The sequence below is a fragment of the Gossypium arboreum genome, chromosome 2, assembly GCF_025698485.1.
Source record: "Gossypium arboreum isolate Shixiya-1 chromosome 2, ASM2569848v2, whole genome shotgun sequence".
Taxonomy (NCBI): domain Eukaryota; kingdom Viridiplantae; phylum Streptophyta; class Magnoliopsida; order Malvales; family Malvaceae; genus Gossypium; species Gossypium arboreum.
The window spans coordinates 54,398,670-54,416,090 of NC_069071.1; positions in this window are offsets into that span (position 1 = coordinate 54,398,670).

Consider the following 17,421-nt stretch of genomic DNA (forward strand, 5'->3'; position numbering starts at 1 on the left):
CTTATCCACTGTCAGTCCCTCCTCTTCTGACTGACTTACAAATGCCAAATAGGCCTCACAACCTTTCCTAGTCCACTTTTCGGCTCTTAAAGCCGACACCATATTGGACAAATAATCCCTTCGCTCACCTATCACCATAACCTCCTCATCCTTTGTGGTCCTTAACACCATTCGTTTAGCAGCACAATCCAGAGTCGCCTTATGCTTAACAAGCTAGTCCATTCCCAAAATGAGATCAAACTCTCCGAACGGTAACTCCATCAGATCTCCAGGGAAAATCCTACCTTGAGTTTCTAAGGGTACATCCCTATATAGTTTGTCTACCCTAACCGAGTGACCCAAAGGACTTAGTACAGATACCCCATTCACAATCTCCTCAAAGTGTACACCGAACGACCCAGATATGGCACATGTAACATAGAAATGAGTAGATCCAACATCCACCAAAGCAGTATATGGCATGCTAGAAACCAAAAACGTACCAGTTATGACGTCGGGTGCATCGCCCTCTTCTCGACGGTGAGCTGCATACACCAATGGTGGCTGTCGAGCTTCAGCATTCCCAGCAACCTTACCAGGTGCCCCTCGTCTTCGACCATTTCCATTTTCACCCTTACCTTGTCTACGTCCTCTCGGTGGTTATGGTCTACCTCTTACGGGTTGAGCAACTTGAATCTGATAAGCTCTCTGAGGACAGTCCTTAACTCTATGCTCCATAGATCCGCATAAGAAACAAGCACCAGAACGTTTCCTACACTCGCCCAAATGTACCTTACCACAGTCTCCACAAATTGATGGTTTGACCACATTCATCGGCATTGCTCGAACTGGTTCCTCCACTCTTTCTCTCTTAATAATCCTATTTGCACCACCCGAGGGTCCTGAACCCTCCAGAAACAGTTCTGATCCTTCTCCCGATTTTGCTTTTCAGTACGCTTAACCTCCTCAGCGATCCTTGCCTTCTCTACCAAGACCGCGAAGTCTCGCTCCCTCTGTGGAGCGATCAACACCCTGAGGTCATCTCTAAGACCATCCTCGAAGCGCACACTTCGATCATACTCCGTAACAACTATGCCCACGACATACCGGCTCAACCTCAGAAAGTCGGCCTCGTACTCGGCAACTATTTTACCTCCTTGCACCAGATTAAAGAATTCCTTTCTGCGGGCATCCACATAACTCGCCCTAACATACTTCCCTTTAAAGGCCATCTTAAACCGTTCCCAAGTTACCCTATCAGCTGGGGTTCTTTCTCTCACAGTGAGCCACCACTGGTAAGCCTCGTCCCGTAGCTACGATACGGCTCTCTTGACTTCGCTCCACGAGCAATCCAAGTCATCCATAATTCGCTTCGTGGCCTCCAACCAATATTCGCCACATTCGAGGCGATACCAGACACACCCCTAAAGATCTCCGCTCCGTTGGCCCGGAGTCGTTCAGAAATCGATCCTCGAATTTTGTTGCCTGAACTTGTCCCGGCAACCCTTTCCAAAACACGAAGCATTGCCTACAACAGAGCGTCATCCCCGGCACCACGATCATGAGACTCCACTTCTGTTGCCGATGGTATCGGTGCATTTGCCGCCGGCATATGTCCCGAAGACGAAGATACTGCTCGAGCCCTTCCTCGGCCACGTCCACGGCCTCTTCTATGAGTAGCTCTTGTACTCATATCGTATTATCTGTTTATGAGTTTTATGCATTAACTTAGTATTCCAGTAATTATTACGGATGTTTTATGAATCGACGGAATTCAAAGTTTGTTTTCGCAGAATCAAGTCTAGCTACGCTTTCAATCTCTTATCGATTTTCCTATGGTTTCAGATCATCCTATCTAGAGTGTCCTAGTAGGGTTTCATGCAGATGCATGATAATTTAGGAAAATATTCGAAAAGTTCGAGTAATACTTACGTGGCTTGGTAGGAGATTCTAATGCCACCTTCTAAAGATCTAAATTTTAAAATCGCGTTTTTTAAAAAAAATTATTTTGAAAATCTTTGTTTTTGTAAACCCATTCCACAATCGAGTTGTTGCAACCTAGGCTCTGATACCATAAATGTAACACCCCAAACCCGGCCCAGACGTTATGGCCGGATCCGACATGCCACATCGACGCTGCTCAAAACATTTTATATTGTTGATCCGAAAAACTTACTTAGTGTTTTAAAAGATAATTTCATTATAGGTTAAAGTGAATGGAAGTCAGACACCGGTAGGAAACCGAAAAGAGGTGGTGAGTCCATCTGATCGCTTAAGTACCAAGCTCCTTCGGATCCAATCCTAGACATGCATACCGCCATTGCCACACCTTAACGTTATGGATATTTCTAGGAAACCGATTTGATTAAGTCATTTTTAGGAAAAGTGATTAATTTTGGAAAATACTTTCATCGCAGAAGCTTTGCTTATTGTCGTGTTATTTTGAAATCAATTGTTGTTTTTGAAAACGCGCCCTAAAGCTATCCAATTTCAACAGTTAAAATAAGTAATACCTATCTTAGTAATAATTATTAAAACCATCAAAAATAATTAAGCGGCCTTATTACATTTAAAAACCGAAAACTTCAAACGTAAATAAAAGGATATCCAGTTCACCAGAAGAAAATCAAACTTTCAGAACGGGTGGCCACTCCGAATTCTCTCACAACTCCAAGCCCACTATGGTTGGGGATTACCTGCGTGGATGAAAATAAAAGGGGTGAGTTTGGGGAAACTCAGTGTGTAAATTAACCCAACCATAGCCTACATCAGCTCAAACCACAAAAATAGAATAAGTTGGCCTTAGCCCAGAACAAAATTTAGAATAAAGCTCATAGTCCCATAACAAAATAGATATTACATGTTTATGCAGAAAACCAACCCAGATTCATCCATAACACCCCTGTACTAGCCTTACACCATGTGGGGAGACTACTCGACCCACCAAACCGCTACACACCACAGAAATCGCAATGAGGCTGCCAGATATTGTAATGAAGTCACCAGATACAGATATTGTGGCAGAGCCACCAGAACAGATATATGTGGCAGAGCCACTAGATCAGATAATTGTGGCATAGCCACCAGGACAGATATATGTGGCAGAGCCACCAGATTAGATAACTGTGGCATAGCCACCAGGACGCTTCCTCCATAGTATAACCCAAGTCCCCATGCAATAGATATATAATCATGGCATACATCATACGTAATCGATCGTCATGCTTTTCACCAAAAGTAACCCTAGGGGTATAATGGTAATTTTGCATACATAGGGGTATTCAAGTAATTTAACTATTCTTAAGGTTTTCATACATAACATAGCCATTTACGCATTTATCGAAACACTTACCGCGTTTTCTTACCAATTTGGGCCGTTGGCCCATTATCCCGCCTTTGGCCCATTAAGCCCAAAAATATCGAAATGCATGAATCGCGCACTCTGCGGTCTTATCACTTTAATTTACCATATACATCAAACTATTAATCTCATGAGCATTCACACACTCGCAAGATCTCAAAATACGGCTTTTCGGCATTTCGCTTTTCGACTTGTGCCGATCTAGTCTATAAGAGGGTGTTAGTTACACACATTTGCGACAATATCTTGTGAGATCCACACACGAACCGCCTACAATTGGATTACTAACACGTTAATCTAACTATTCAAATACGAACTACGATTAACCCCTTACAATATTCGCCAACCACACCTACGGATCGAGTAAGCTTATAAGAAATCAATAAGCAACTCATTAACAAATTTTTGTCGTTGTTTACCACATAATCATAATTTCACCGCAAGTCGTCTTCCCGAGCAACAGTCACTAAATCATTTATAATTGGAGATACGAAACTCCAAATCAAGTGCCGTTAATTTTACCTAAAAATAGACTCATATATCTTCTATCCATAAAATTTTCAGAATTTTTGGTTTAGCCAATCAATACCAGATTTTTCTAAAATTTTCCCATGTTTCACTGTTTGACTAATCTAACCACTCTTCATTACGAATCAAATTTCTCATTGTACAGAATTAAAAATATGTTCTTGTTTATTTCATTTGAAACTATACTTAATAAGCTTTAATTACATAATTTATTCAGCTTCTAATTCATCTCCCACAATTTATGGTGATTTTGCAAAGTCACGTTACTACTGATGTCCCAAGCAGATTTATTACCAAATCACTCTTTCACACATACCTTGCATGCATGTTATTTAAACATGTATATCACCAATCAATCATCACATATCTATGATTTTACTTAAGTGTAATCTCCATTTCATCATTTTAAAGCACAACATGTTAGCCGATTTTTCCCTTTAGCATCTAAGGCACATGCATGCTCATTTGTTTGGCTCAACTTCACCTATCTTCCATTTTTCATCAAAAGAACATGAAACAACAACCATTTCCTTCATTTTAATTCATGACTAAATGCTCACAACACAACTAAAAACCAAAATATGCTTCAAGAGTTAAGGTAGAATCAAGAAGAACTCATGAACCTCAAAATAGAAGCAAGGTACCAAGAACTTACCTTCAATTTTCCTCCTCCTAGTGACCGAATACTCAAGAGCTTTCTCCTCTCCTTTCTCTTCTCTAACTTTCGCTATGATGAACAAAGATGGACAAAACTTTGTTCTTTTCATCCTTTGTTATTTTATTACCCCACATTTTATGACAAAAATAACCTATATTATTTGTGCCATACCTATGCCATAATGTCAATAAAAAAAATGCCCATAATGCTTATCATGCCCATCATGGAACATTTACCTAACCCATTATCAATTTTTTTATCAATTTGTACCATAAATTATGGATATCAAGTGCACATATTGTCTTCAACAACATGATGGCCGGCCACTTCTTGTAAAATGGGAGGTTTGACATGCAAATCCTCCTATTTTGCACTACTATTTATTTGGCCACTACAAATTAGCCTATAGCATTTTCAAACATTTTCACATAGGTCCTATTTCATAATTTCACTCACAAATGACAAAATCAAAGCATGAAATTTTTCCAACATTCACAGAATTCCCAAAAATTGGGGCGTTACATGAAGCCTTGATGTAAGAGATTTTTTAAGTTTTTCATGAGTTCTCGGTTGGGTCCCGAACCACTCCGGATGTATGTTTTGGGCCTCGTAAGCCCGTATGTGGGATAGATTGTATGTGAAAAGAAAAGTTTTTAATTATTTGAGATTTTATGGCCCTGTTTAGTATAGAAGTGTTAGTAAAATTCAGGTAGCACCTCGAATCCCGTCCTGGCGTCAAACGCGGGCGAGGGGTGTTACATTTAGTGGTATCATAGCCAGGTTTAGTCGGTTCTCGGACTAACCTAGCATAAGAGAGTCTAGCTATACATGCCATAGTATTACTCATGATAGTGTGATATCTCTTGGCCCTAAGAAAACTATTGGTTAAGACAGGAATGAGTTCCAACCGAGCAAATCTTGATTAAGATAAGAGTAAACTTGAGATTATTAAATCATGCTTGTGATATGCTAAAAATGGGAAAGGTATGAAAAGAAATTCATGATTTTTACATGACCTAGTATTCATTATGAGATACTCTTGAGTTAAAGAATGTGAAATAGTGAAATAAAACAAAGTTAAGTTGTGAAAAGCTCTTTTATGCATGTTAGTATTCATACGATGTTAAATGTCCAACTTGATTTGGCCAAGTGTTTATGAAAAGAAAGAAATTTGCTTGAAGTGACAGAATGTATGTATGAATACTTTCATTGCATGATTAGTAATCAGTATATACATGAGGTTGACATTTATGTCTAGTTTAATGAAGTCAAGATGCTAAAATTTTATGCCTTATAATCTTAATTACAAAATCATAAATGTCACAATAGCATGACAGTTGTAATAAAAGATCAAATTGGGTGGAATGCAGGGAATGAGTACGATCGTTCACTAATGAATTGACGGAAAAGACTATAGTTGGACCATGGCAATACATGAGATTTGTGTGCCAGTGTAAGACCATGTCTGGGACATGGCATTGGCATTGAGACGAGGGCTAGTGTAAGACATGTCTAGGACATGCATCAGCCACAGTATGAGAGCCAGTGTAAGACATGTCTGGGACATGCATCGGGCTCGAGATGTTAGCTAGTGTCAGACATGTCTGGGACATGCGTCGGCTACGACATGTGCTAGTGTAAGACATGTTTGGGACATGCATCGACACAGTTACATGTATCAGTGTAAGACCTGTCTGGGACACGGCATCGACACATTTAGAAGAAAGCTAGTACAAGACCATAGTTGGACTATGGCATCAAGTAAACGATGTACTCAAAACCGTAAGACGTTCTCCAATTTGATAAATATTGGAAAGTGATTAGGACTAAATGTGGAAACTTGATAAGACATTAAGGGTAATTTGAGAAAAAAAGAAGTGAAAGTTTGAGTTATGATAAATTCACTTATGTTTAGCTAATATTCGTATGAAATAAAGTTGCATGTATTACTAAGATATGTGAAAATGTGTTCATAACAAGTTGGAAATTTGAAAGGTTTGAATCGATATGTGTAATGCTATGTTGTTGTTGAATATGTATTTGCTTGAGAGTCAAAAGTTTAGAGGCTTTACAATCTTCTCCCCCTTACCAGAACAGAGTTATACGATGAGATTTTCGAGAGATATGTTGCATAAGCTTGCAAAAGTGAAACTAAAGAGTACAATAATGGAATAGTATGAGATTAGCGAAGACAGAATTAGTTAGAGGAATAATGTCAGACTTGCACAGATGTCTGAGTATGACAGATTAAATTAAACAAAAGTGATGGCTATCTTTCTCTTCTGAGTATTCTATGTTTTCCTCAATTCTGGGGAATACGTATGGTTATCCCTTTCGAATGGAAATTCTATCATACGAGGATGCTAGTGACTGTGATATTAGATGAAAAGCTCTATTAGTCCAGTTAGTTATGATTGACATTTTCCCCATCTCTTCAGATTTCTATTCTGATATATTGAAATGAAGTTGATAGTAAAAATCTATGTGAGATTATTCTGATGTTCTATTGATTATGGTTTATATATATACAGGAATTATATTATCTCTGCCATGAGGAATTCTAAAGTGTCCAGACAGTAGTTTCCTTCTGGTTTTCTCTGAGGGATTGTCTGGATCATCTTTATTGTTTTCTTCTGGATTATATTCTCGAATTTCTGGTATAGTCTTTATATCTTGGAATTTCTTATATTGGCTTTTCTCTCGTTCTTGTTTCGAGAATTATCAAGCTTGGCTTATCTTTACGAGTAATCTTTGACTTGCAATATTAGAATCTGTTATGATTAAGCTTCTGGCTCGACCATAAAAGTGTGGGGATTTCAGTGTCGAGATTTCTTTAAAATTCTTGGGGTAAAGAATGGTTATTCTTCAAAAGTAAATCTGAGTTATGTGCATTTAAGTTTATTCTCTGGTTCGAGAATACCGTTACGTGTTCTTTGGTAAGTAGTCGTACAGTCAGAAATGATTGGGTTTTATTCTTGAAAGTATGTTATGGAAACATATTAGTTGGATTTCTCTTGTTCGAGAGATGTTATAAGTATAGTTATCCTGATTAATAAAGAGACCACATCTATGAAGTTGGAATCATTTGATTCATGTTAGTAAAGTTTCTAAACAGTTGATGATCAGAGTATAGAAATGTGGCTATAAGTGGTAAATTAAACAAGTACAACATGATTCGACTTTTAATTTGGAATTGCAAAGAAGATTTGATTTCTAGTTTCTGTTACTATTATTTCAGAGTAAGATTAGGGTACTGAGAAACTCCAGGCTATGTAGAGAATTGTGTACAGAGTTCACAGCAGTCTTTTGTTTATTCTTCCAAAGGATGTTAAATTGACTATCGGGTAAAGCCGACTATCAGATATATTCAAGATTATAATTGTCAGTGCTGACATTGAAAGAGAAAATTGAGAAATGATTAGTATGAATTTTGTATCGGGATGTCTCTCTTCTCCGGGAAATAAGAGATACCATAATGGATTGTGATAGATTGATGATAGTAGTCTGCATGACTATTTTGGTATATACAGAGGTATTGTTAGACGGATTGGGACGAGTTGTGTTTCTAAGCTTATAGTTCTTAGAATGTCAATTTTCAGTATTTTGAATTGAGCCGAGAATTTTATGGTAATTATGGAAAGGTTACAGAAATCCTGAGTATGAGCTTCAGCTGAGTTGTTTTGTAAGTTTTGAGAAAAAGATATAAGTGACTCGTGAAAGTAGAGAGCAACTTTTTCTGGTAAGATTTTCGGGGACGAAAATCACGAAGGGGAAGAAATGTAATGACCGATTTTGGGCCTAGTCAGAATAGTGGTTTCGGGACCACTATTTCGAGGCCAGAGAAAATTATTTTAGTATTATTTTATGTGTTATAATATAATTTTATAAGTGCATGTAAAATTTGGTAAGTTAATTTTAGCAATTTCTAGTCCAATTTCGAAAAAGGACTAAATCGCGTAAAAGGTAAAAATTGTGTTTTAATACCTAAAAGTGTTAAATTGCCTTGTATCTTAAATTGGGGGTATTTAAAGTGAAATTAGGCCATTGAAAGTGTGATGGCCGGCCATGGGAGACAAAATTGTTGAAAAGTCAAAATTAGGTGAAATTTGGTCACCAATTTTGACTAGTTTTATTATTAACAAATCAAAAAGAAAAAGCTATCATTTTTCTCTTCTCCTTCACCGAAATATGCAGCAAAGAAAGGGTCTTGAAGCTGGAAAATTTTCAGCAACATATTTCCCTTGCTTGTAAGTGATTTTAATGTCTTTGCTTGATGATTTTTACATTTTTGGAACCCCTAAAGCATGAGCTTTCATAAGAGGGGACTATTTTGCAAAATGATGAAGAGTCTAGGGTTTTGCCATGAGAGTAAATGTGTTGTTTGCTGTGTTTTTATGGAAGATTATGAGTCCTAGTGTTCTAATAAACAACTTTTGTGAAAGAAATTGCATGAAAACACCTTAAAAAAGGGCTAGATTGCTAAGTTGTAAATGATTTGTAATATGTAAAATAGTTGAAATTATGAGTTGCTATAGTTATGAAAATGGTTCATCTAGACTCAAGGAGTAAAGAAACGTGATAAAAATTCTTTTACGAGCATTGGGGAAAAAGTGCAAATATGCAAAAGTTTAGGGGTCAAAATAAAAATTTGTAAAAATATGATTTTTAGACCCATATGAATATTGTGACTGATTGGTAGGCTAAATGTGATATTATAGATTAAGGAAATTGAGATTTGGACCTAGAACGGAAAGAAATCGATTAAGGGATGGTTATGTCCTTTTTACCTTTGTGGTATCGAGGTAAGTTTGTATGTAAACAATACCATGCTATACATGTATTTAAATGTTATCATTACATGAATTGTACAGATATTAAGTGTATGTGATTAATAGAAATATGATAAGACAAAGCCTTAATAGACGAGGAAAAATCCCGTTTGAACCTTAGGAATAGAATAGGGTACGAGTGACATGTCACTAGGAATTATGAGTCTAGATGACTAGCTTGAGAGTGAGCATTGAAATGTCATGAGATATGAGGTAGCTTTAGCTACAATTGAGGCACTTATGTGCAAAGGCCTTTCCGAGTATCCAATTAGTATTCCAAGTATTCAACGGGTAATCCGAGGAAAGAGTTGATGATGGTCCCAATGAGGTAAGTCATTGGTGAGTATGCACTAGAGTTATGTTACGAGTTGTGCAAGTATGTATACTAAGCCTATGAGAATGCCTTGATATGTGATGATCTATGATGCATAATATGTGTTCTTACCATGATGGATTAAATGATGTTGTATTAATTTTGTGAACAATGATCATGAATGAGTAACTTAGCCTTGACAGATTTGAGTTACTGCAGTAGTATAATTTTGAAAATACACTAAAAATAGTAGAAAATGAGTTAGAGGCAGAATAAAATATGGGATTAAATCTTAATGAGTCTATTTTCACATGAAAGAAGTAGGGGAAGAAAAAGAAATCTATATTGTGTGATATTTGAATTCTTGTAAAACAGGGTCTGAATGAATTCGAGATCCCCTTTTCTGACTTTAGAAATTTACCATAAATTGAAAAAAAATTATTAAGAGTCATAATGTACATGCATGGATTCCTTATTTTTAAGGAAAACAAACGACATTGTCATTAGAATTCTGTACAGGGAGAAATTTGGTTCGTAGTGTACAAGGGTCAGAGTAGTCATACCCTGAAATAGGGGAGACTTTAACTAATAAACTGTACTAAATGGCTCAACCAAAAATTCTGGAAATTTTATGGAAGAAAGATAAATTAGTTTAGTTTCATAAAAAAGTTTACGGAACTTAATTCAGAGTTTCGTAGCTCCAAAGATAAATAATTAAGTGACTGTTGCGCAGGAAGATAGCTTGTCATGAACTTGAGAATATGTTGTAAACATTGATAAAACAAGTTAATGAGTTGCTTATTGTTTTCATATAACTAAGCGAAAGCTTACCCCCCTTCTTTCCCATGTTCTCTAGGGTTTCCAGGTTTGTTTGGGTTGGAGTTTATCGGAGATATTATCACACTGTCAAGCTAACGCTATTGGTGTAGTGATTTCAAGTACTTTGAGTCTATGGCATGTATAGGAGTTTAAATATTAGAGTATGTGATATGGCTTTGACCATATGTGTTGGCCTATTTTGATTATAGGATTGTAAATTCATTTTAATTATACATGCATGTGCTATGGTATTACGTGATGAGTTTATAATGATTATAGCATGAATGTGGTAAAGATGTGAGAAAAATCTATGATATCTATTGCATGTGAAATTACCATGGTCATGTCATGTTAGGAATGTTTAGGTGCCTAATTTTGCCATGTTGTATGCTATTGTATAAGTATGTATGCATGTGTTGTGAGGGTGACAAAATGGCTTGGAAAATAGCCTTGTATTTGTCCAGGTTTTTGGACATGGGTTCAGGACACGGGCGTGTCCCTAGCATACGGGCGTGTGCTCTATACCCACACAAGCGTATGAAGCCTTAATGTAAGAGGTTTTCTAAGTTTTTCATGAGTCCTCGGTTGGGTCCCGAACCACTCCAGATGTATGTTTTGGGCCTCATAAGCCTGTATATGGGACAAATTGTATGTGAAAAGAAAAGTTTTTAATTATTTGAGATTTCATGGCCCTGTTTAGTATAGAAGTGTTGTAAAAGTCAGGTAGCACCTCGAACCCCATCCCAGCGTCGGATACGGGTGAGGGATGTTACACTGTATTCTGAGAAATCCAGAGTTAATTCAGTTGATTTTGAGTGAGGCTCACTGTAGTAGATTCTCTGTACATCCGAGGAGTACGAAAATGTATAACGACTTGAAGCAATTATACTGGTGGCCAGGAATGAAAAGAGATATTTCTGATTTTGTTTCTAAATGTTTGATCTGTCAACAAGTTAAAGCTGAACATCAGGTGCCATCAGGTCTGTTGCAACCGATTATGATTCCGGAATGGAAATGGGATAGAGTGACCATAGATTTTGTTTCAGGTTTACCCCTGTCTCCGAAAAAGAAAAGATGCAATTTGGGTTGTAGTTGATCGTTTTACGAAATCAGCTCATTTATTCCAATCCGGTTTGATTATTCACTTGATAAGTTAGCTGAGCATTATATTTCTGATATTGTAAGATTGCATGGTGTACCATTGTCGATTTTGTCAGATAGGGATCCGAGATTTACATCGCGATTCTAGAAGAATTTGCAAGATGCTCTGGGTACTAAATTGCATTTCAGCACTACTTTTCATCTGCAAACAGATGGTCAATCTGAGTGGATTATTAAGATACTCGAGGATATGTTGAGATGTTGCATTGTTGAGTTTGAAGGTACGTGGGAACAATATCTACCTTTGATTGAATTTGCTTATAATAATAGTTTTCAATCAAGTATTAAAATGGCACCATATAAAGTCTTATATGGTAGAAAGTGTAGAACTCTGTTATACTGGTCTGAGCTCAGTGAGAATAAGATTTACGGGGTTGATCTGATAAAAGAAACAGAACGAAAAGTGAAAATAATTCAAGATAGTCTGAAAGCTACCTTTGATCGTTAGAAATCTTATGCGGATTTAAAATGAAAGGATATCGAATATGAGATTAGTGATAAAGTGTTTCTGAAAGTATCTCCGTGGAAGAAACTGTTTCGATTCGGTAAAAAGGGCAAGTTGGGCCCGAGGTTCATCAGACAGTATGAAATCATTGAGCGAGTTAGGCCGGTTGCTTATAGATTAAGATTACGGTCTGAGTTAGAAACGATTCACAATGTATTTCACGTATCGATGCTTCGACGATACAGATCTGATCCTTTGCATGTAATTTCTCCGTCTGATATTGAAATCCATTCAGATATGACTTATGAAGAAAAGCCGATTTGTATTTTGTCTCATGAGATTTAAGAATTGTGTAATAAGAGAATTTCGTTAGTCAAAGTACTGTGGCATAGACACGGAGTAGAAGAGGCTACATGGGAGCCTGAAAATGCAATGAAACAGCAATATCCGGATCTGTTTAACGGTAAGATTTTTGGGGACGAAAATCCCTAAGGGGGGAGAATTGTGGCAGTCCGATTTTGACCCTAGTCAGAATAGTGGTTTTGGGACCACAAATCTGAGTGCAAAAAATATTTTAATATTATTTTCTGTGTCTATGATATGAGAATTTGCATCTGTGAAATTTTTGTGATTTAATTTGTCTGTTTTTGTGCTTAATTATAAAAAAGGATTAAATCGCAAAGAGTGTAAAACTTGAGTGCTAGATGATAAAGCACCTATTTGGCTTGGCTTTTAAAATAAAGGTCCTTGCATGTCAATTGTACCATTTGTTTAAATGGTGGACAATTATGGGCATTAGTGGATGGAAATTTATGTTTTATTAACAAGGGCAAAATGGGAAAATGGTTAATAATGTTAATTAAAAATGAAAACAAAACAAAGATGGGCTTATTCTCATGTCCGTTAACCAAAAATCAGCAAATGAAAGAAATGTTTGAAGCTTTTGTATATTCGGCACTTTGATTGATAAATTAAGGTATGAATTTTTGCCCTTTTTGATAATTTCTACGTTTCTGTGATCGTTACTTTGTGTTCTTCAAAGCCCATGTTCGAATTTCTGTTTCTGTTAAAGATTTCATGAAATGCCATTGTTGATATCATGAGTTTTGTGATGTTTTTGGATGAATTATGAAGGCTTGTTAGATGGGTTATATGTTTTGTTGTTGAATTTTTGATGAAATGAGCTATTTGGGCTAATTTGTGAAAATGAGGTTTTGAAGGACTAATTTGTGAATTAAACATGTTGTATGGGCTTATATGGAAGCCATGTATATTTGGCCAAGCTATAGTCTTGGTGAATTTGGTATATTTGTGAATTTGTGAAAAATGGACTAAAGTGTCAAAATTTGAAATTATAAGGGCTAAATTGTAAAGTGCCCTAAATATGTATTCATGGACTATTTTGAAAGAAATATATGATTGAATGGTTGAATTTGAATTGTATTAGATCAAGAACAAAGAAAATCGAACTTAGATCTAGGGAAGTCCAAAGTAGTCGAATAGTCAACTCATTTTCGTCCGAAATCCATATGAGGTAAGTCAAACTACACTTATGTGTTAAGTTGATTAAATTGTGCGTTTATAAATTGTTATCTGTATTGGACAGCCTTGAGAGCCTGATAAAAGAACGTTGGTATTAATCTGAATTATCGTGTAAGACCGTGTCTGGGACACACGCATCGATTTGAAATTTACGTGTAAGACCATGTCTGGGACATCGGCATCGCATCTGATTTCGCATAAGACCCTGTCTGGGATAGAGGCATCAATACTGAATTACATGTAAGACCATGTCTGGGACATTGGCATTATACTCGTCTATGAATATTTGTATCGTTTCTGAACCGTCTAATGGCAAAGTATGAGATATGAAAATGAACATATTAAATGTGTAATCTATACAGGTATGTTTGTATCGTACTTAATTTCTAAATATGAAAGACTCTGTTTCTGCGAAGTAGGTTCGAAATCATGGAAATGAATATGATATGCATACAAGCAAATGAGCATGGTTAAGTTTATGAACAAATCTGAGAAATGGCTATGAATTCTTATTGTTGTTTTGAACTACATATATATACTTTAGTAATTAGACCATTTGTATGTGGCTTACTAAGCTCTTTGTAGCTTACTCTGTGTGATTTCTATCTGTATTTTAGTTGTCGTAGCTACTGAAGGCTCGGGGATAGTCGAGGATTGTCACCACACTATCGAACTCATTTTGGTACTCTTAAAGTGTAAATATTGCTAAGTATGGCATGTATAGGCTAGAATGTCTAGCTAGAATGTCTATGTATTAAGTTTTGAATTGTATAAAAGTTATGCCATTTGAATTGGCTAGCAAATGATATGTTGGTGTATTGTTTTGGTGTATGTGGTAATGTGCCATGTTCTAATGTGTTTTGGTCAAATTTGAGCATGGAATTGGTTGGAAATGTTGGTATAATTGTTGTATATTAATGCTTGTAGGATTGGAACCATATGGGGTGGAAAATTGGCTTAAACCAAGCCTGTATTGTGCAACACAGCCAGGGAACACGGGCGTGCCTTGTGGCCGTATGAAAAGGTTAGTACTAGCTAAATTTTACACGGTCTTGGCACAGGCCGTGTCTATTGGCCGTGTTAAAAAGTCAGTATAGGACCTCTTTTTGGCACGGTTGGACCACTTGGGCGTGTCTTATGCCTGTGTGAGTCACACGGGTGTGTGACTTTGTCAGTTTTGAAAAGTTTGATTAAGTTTTGAAAATTCTGAATGGGTTTGGTTTAGTCTCAACCTTCCCTAAATGTATGTTTGAGGTCTCGTAGACCATCTTAATGGATGAATTGTTGATGAATGCAAATGTATTAATGTTATATGATATCTGTGAATCTGTGTTGTTCGAAAATGCTCTGTCTGTCCGATGACACCCCTTACCTATTCCGACAACGGTTACGGGATAGAGGTGTTACAATATCCATTGAGATTCCGAGAAATTCAACGAGATTAATATGAGAAATGAGATAAAAGGTTCTTGCCATGATACATAATGTATGTTATATGATAATATTATGATGCATATGAGTTGTCATGTTTGGATGAGTGCAGTGCTAAATGATAGCACAGGTAAGTACTCGAAACCCATGAGCACGTGTTTGACATGTGAAATGAAATGGATGAATGATATTTATGAGAATAATTTTTATGACAAATTTGTGATGGCTATTATCTTTTTGCACTAAGACAGATTTTGTACACCAGGATTGGTCCAACTTTCAAAATCCACCAAAAATTTTGGAAATTGAATTAAAGACTAAATAAAATATGTAATTAAATCTTAATGAGTCTAGTTTCACATAAAGGAAATGATGTAAGCAAAAGAATTCTGTATCATGAGATATTTGAATTATTGTGAGATAGAGTTAGAGTGATTCTAGACTCCCTTGTCTCAACTTTGGAAAATCACTAGAAATTGTAAAAAAATAATTTTGAGTTGAAATTTAGATGAATGAAATCATTAATGAGCATACTTTCAGGAGAAAGAGACAGGAACATTATCTGAGTCTCGTACTAGGAGATAAATAAATTTTAGTGAAGAAAGGTCAAAGTTGTCAAATACCAAAACAGGGGAGACTTTGAATAATAAACTGTACTTATTGGCTAAATAAAAAATTCTTAAAATTTTATGATAAGAATAGATATGAGTCTAGTTTTTAGGAAAATTAACGAATATTAATTTGGAGTTCCTTAGCTCAAGTTATAAATAATTTATCAACTGTGACTTGAGTAGACAGCTTGACCAGAATATGAATAAAAACATAATTATAGTTATTTTACCTAAGGAAACATGTTATTATAATGCTTATTATTTTCATATGAACTAAGTAAGCGTAAAGCTTACTCCCCCTTTCCATTTTTTTCTAGTTTTGATAGGTCAGCTCGGGATTGGAGATCGTCGGAGGTAGCATCACACTATCGAGCCTTTACCCTTGGAGTATTGACATGTATATGTTAAACGTGTTCAAGTGAGTGGCATGTATAGGGACTTAGTTTTTCTATGATCGATGTTGTTGTGATTAGCCAAATGTATTGTCTTATAATGATTTGTTGTATGTAGCCATGAGATGTGGCTTATAATGATTTTGGCTTGTAAGCCTATTCATCCATGATATGTGTAAATGTCTTGTGATGTTGGTATGTGATTATGCTTGTTCACTATGTATAAGAAATATATGGCATATGTACATGGTGAATGCCTTAGGACCATTCGAGGTGGTCATGGCCATGGAATAAATGTGTGATATGGTAATAAGTTGTTAGTGCCCTAAACATGGATGTTTAATTTATAAGTTAATATTGAACAAGGGCAGTCCACATGGGCGTGTGCCATGGCTGTGTTTAAAAGTCAGTGTTGCCCACGGACTAAGGGCATGGGCGTGCCCCAAGCCACACGGGCGTGTGAGTCCACACGACCCATCTACACGGGCATGTGACACTCCTAAGCTAGAAATTTTTAAGTTGCCCAAAGTTTACCGAATGTTTTCGGTTTTGTCCCGAACTGCCCTAATGTAGATTATAGGCCTCAATGGCCTGTATAAGGGACGATATGCATATGTTCTAGAAGTTTTAATTTTTGGGCAAAATTTGGTGACTCGATTTTGTATGTTTATGAATGTTTAAGTCTGGTAATGCCTCGAGCCCTGTCCCGGAGTTGGATACAGGTGATGGGTGTTACATTTTGAGCATCCAATACTTTTCTCTTACTCCCCCAAACTTAAGCACAAAAATATTCTAGATGAACTAAGTCTAAGGTTTGGGACAAATAAAGATAAGTATTAAAATACGAAATGACTCATTAGTGTAGGGTTCAAAAAAAAATAAAGGTCATATAGTTCAAAAGTAGGGTTTCATGGGATAAATATTAATAATGTTGGCTTGAAAGGCTTAAACGATTTGAAAAAAAATGCCTAAATCATTTTTAAATTACCATGCCTCTTAGGATTTCGCCTTAAGGAAATTACTAAGCTAATTCTAAAAACTTAAACTTTCATGCATGCTTAGTTTTTCTTCTAAGGAATTAAATTTTTTTTCATGACAACCTTTATACACAATCGGTAAGATCTACATACATATCATAAATTATTTAGCATACAAATACTTGAAATAATAAGGATTTATGCATACACTAGAGTTAACATTGTTATGCAAAAAAAATAAATTTTGAGCAATTTTTACTTAAAACATACCTTTATGAACAAAATTAATTATCTCTATTACAATATGGTCCCCCCCACTAAAGAAAAACAATGTCCTTATTGTTTAAAAGCATAAATCAAAGGCATAATTGCAAA